This window comes from Henckelia pumila, chromosome 3, assembly GCF_033568475.1.
Source record: "Henckelia pumila isolate YLH828 chromosome 3, ASM3356847v2, whole genome shotgun sequence".
Lineage (NCBI taxonomy): Eukaryota > Viridiplantae > Streptophyta > Magnoliopsida > Lamiales > Gesneriaceae > Henckelia > Henckelia pumila.
Window position 1 is genome coordinate 22,725,154 of NC_133122.1, and position 4,102 is coordinate 22,729,255.

General features: G+C 38.5%; 1 non-coding gene across 1 annotated transcript; it reads right to left on the minus strand.

The window, feature by feature from the left end:
* Positions 1-2,358: 2,358 nt before the first annotated feature.
* LOC140894153 (small nucleolar RNA R71) lies at positions 2,359-2,464 on the minus strand. The gene has a single exon (XR_012153700.1). It is a non-coding gene; the product is annotated as a small nucleolar RNA R71 (small nucleolar RNA).
* Positions 2,465-4,102: the final 1,638 nt, after the last annotated feature.

Consider the following 4,102-nt stretch of genomic DNA (forward strand, 5'->3'; position numbering starts at 1 on the left):
CAAAATCCATGTGTAGATAATATATAAAAATCAATATTTGCGTTTTAGTCCCTGAAATTTCCAAAATTTGCAAAAAGGACCCTGATCAAAATCAAACCGGCTCGAGAACTCTGTAATCTTTGATTAACTCAAATAAACTCATTTAAGATAAAAAAAAACAGGGCGTTACATAACTAATCCTGCCAAGATAAGCCAAAATCCATGATAGAAGAACGTAGCATATCCTCCAACGTACGAATAGTGCGCTCTGACTGCCTATCAGTATCCGGATGATATGCAGTGCTCAAACTCAAAGTGGTTGATAAGTGCATTTTATGCACTTAATTTGTATATGGTTTTACTTGACTTTTGGAATTTATTGGTAGATATTGCATGAAGTTTTTGTTGTTTTTGTGTTTGTAGTGAGTTATGGACTTTGATGAGTATTTAAAGGAATTGAGCCTAAAAGATGGAAGTTTAAAGGAAGAATCAAGAGTTGAAAAAGAGAAGAAAAAGGCTGAATTCGAGCTTAAGGCGCGCCCACGGCGAATGAGGGGCGCCCGCGCTGTTATTGAGGATTTTAAGAAGAGAAGGCGAGCTGAAGGCGCGTCCGTGCTGACCATACGCGCGCCCGCGCTGCTGAAGAAAGTTTTGAAGAGTGTTTCTGCGAAAGTGAGGCGCGCCCGCCCTGTTCCTTGGAGTGCCCGCGCCGTCGTCTGTGATTAAATTAAGAGTCCGACTATTTATGGAAACTTTGGGGGGTTTTCTTGGGATTATTTGGACGATTCTTAGGTCATATAAAAGGGATTTTTCTGAGTCATAGAGCCATCTATCAGCCGCCAATACACACAATATTCTTGAGAGCACTTTTGTGAGTTTTTGGGATCAAGACTTGAAGATTGCTTGGAACGAAGGCGTAGACTTTTCAACCGAACATGGAAGAAAGACTACGGCTTTCTTATTTATTTTTATTTATTTTCTTTTGATTGTTGAATTATGTTTGAGACATTGAACATGATTTGGTCTTTTATGAATTTGAGCATGAACTAAACTTTTCTAGTCTAGAGGTTCATGTAGCTTGGTTGAGACATATTCCTGAATCTTTGATTTTAATAAATTGAATTTCTATAGATTAATTGTGTTTCTAGAATTGAATGTCTTCTTAATTTACTGGCCACAAATTGAGTTGTTATATTTATTTGGAATTGTTGCTCGGGAGAGGGGATTTTGAGTAGGATCAATAGAAACTACACTGTTAATTGTTTATATAGCTCGGGAGAGTATATAACGTTAATAGAACCTTTAAGGAACATTGTTTTACACATATCACTACATCTAGATTTTTAATAGGGATATTGAAATCGAACTGTAGTTGATATACTCTATTTGTTGCTCGGGAGAGGGGAATATAATATTCTAAGTGTTCTTGATTATTAATTGAAAGAAATTCATAAAATATATTATTTAGGATTGAATATTGTCGAGACCAAGTGAAATCAAAACCTCTAGAATATTTTTATCTAATTGATAAATTCTTAAAATTTGTGTGTGATTGAGCTTGATAATTCTTCACTATTTATTTAAGTTTTTAGCACATTTCCAAAGTTTGATTTTCTAGATAAAATTAAGACTATTTTAATTACAAGTATTGAATATTTTCAAATTACTCCTTGTGGGATCGACACTCTCTCTTTCACTATATTAAAACTTGACACTCGTACGCTTGCGAGTAATTTTCACAACAATGTTTTGGCGCCGTTGCCGGGGAGTAATTTTTTATTTTGTTTAGTCTTGTTACCAATTAGTATAAGTTTTAATTTAGATCTTTTATTTCATCTTACTTTAAGTACTAATTAATTTCTTCTTATTTGTAATTGCAGTAAATGCGACGATCTCAAAGTGCGAATTCTCTACTTTTTGATCCGGAGATCGAGCGCACTGTACGTGCTTTAAGAAGAATTAGAAGAGAAGAATTAAGGAACATGGCTGAAGAAGAAGCACAACAAGCTCCTCTGGTGCCAATCAGAGATCACTTCACGCCGACGATCCAGGCTCACTATTCTGGAATTGCTCGAGGGACCATTAATTCCAACAACTTTGAGTTGAAGTCGGCATTAATCAACATGGTTCAGTAGAACCAATTCAATGGAGGTGCCACAGCTGATCCTCACTTGCACTTCCGCACCTTTTTAGAGATTACTGATACAGCAAAAATAAATGGTGTTTCTGAGGATATAATAAGTTTACGCTTGTTTCCTTTTTCTCTCAGGGACAAGGCACGGAGCTGGTTGCAGTCATTGCCGCTAGGAAGCATAACAACTTGGGAGAGCATGGCTGTGAAATTTTTAGAGAAGTTCTTTCCACCATCCAAGGCAACTCAGCTGAAGATTGAGATCAGTACCTTTCAACAGCATGATTCAGAACATCTATATGAGGCATGGGAAAGGCACAAAGATTTGTTAAGGAATTGTCCTAATCATAATTTTGCAGATTGGGAAGAAATAGAGTTTTTCTACAATGGGTTGAATACACCCAAAAGGATGTCTGTGGATTCTGCTGCTGGAGGTACTATCTTTGCCAAGGACCCCATTCAGGCCTATGATATGCTTGAACAAATGACTATCAATAGTTATCAATGGCTGTCTGAACGTATGGGAGTCAAGAAGGGAGTGTACAGTATGGATCTTCTCACATCCATCACTGCATAGCTGTCTGCATTGAGTACACAAGTTGCTTCTCTGAATAAGGTGAATATCGCAGAACCTGCAGGTGTGTCGGTTTCCATAGAAGAATCTCATCCACCTGAGGAAGCTCAATATATCAATCCCAGAGGCTATGGAAATTATCGAGGTAACCCTCCACCCAATACTTATCATCCTGGTTTACGTAACCACAAAAACTTTTCCTATGCCAACAACAAAAATGTGTTGAAACCCCCTCCGGGATTCAATACAAATCAAGGTGAAGGTAAAGCGTCTTTGGAGGATGTTGTGTATACATTTGTTATTGAATCTAACAAGAGGATGTCGAGGACTGAAACTCGAATGGATAGCATGGAGACACATATGTGCAGTTTGGGGGCTATGATGAAATCCATGGAAACACAGATTGGGCAGCTTGCACATGCGTTGAAGGATCAAAATCGAGGACAGTTTCCCAGCAATACTGAAGTGAACCCAAAAGAGCAGTGCAAAGCGGTGGAGTTAAGAAGTGGTAAGAAGTTAGAGGCTAAGGAGCAGAGCAAAGCCAAGGAAGTTAAAGAACCGGTGGTCGAGGAAATCGTGGTTGAAGAGGCCAAGAAAGAATCTGAAACAAAACCGATGTATAAGCCACAGCTTCCTTATCCTCAGCGATTCAAGAAGAAGGCACTTGATGAACAGTTTTCCAAGTTCCTAGACATCTTCAAAAAGATACACATCAATATTCCGTTTGCAGATGCCTTGGAACAAATGCCCAACTATGCCAAGTTCATCAAAGATGTAATGTCTAAGAAGAGGAGATTGCAAGACAATGAAGTGGTGAATATGACAGAAGAGTGCAGCGCAATCCTGCAGAAAAAGTTGCCACAAAAGCTTAAGGATCCAGGGATTTTTACTATCCCTTTTTTATTGGTGGTTCTAAGGTAAATCGAGCTTTATGTGATTTAGGAGCAAGTATAAATTTAATGCCCTTTTCTGTATACAGGACATTGGAGCTTGGAGAAGTCAGGGCAACCACCATCACATTACAGCTGGCTGATCGGAGTATCACATATCCACGGGGTATTGTGTAGGATGTTTTGGTGAAGGTCGACAAGTTTATATTTTCAGCAGACTTCGTGATTTTAGATATGGATGAAGATGAAGAAACTCCTTTGATCTTTGGGAGACCTTTTCTAGCTACTGCACGCGCACTAATCGATGTCCACAAGGGAGAGCTCACACTTCGAGTTGGTGGTGAAGCTGTGATTTTTAATATTTATCACACCATGAGGGGACCAAACGAGGTAAGTACATGTAAAAGTATTGAAATTTTTTATTCTCATAATTATTTTTCATGTGCAGGAATTACTGATCCACTCAAAAGATGTTTAGTGGCGGAAGAGGTGGTTGATAAGGAAGAGGATTGGGAGCTACATGAACAA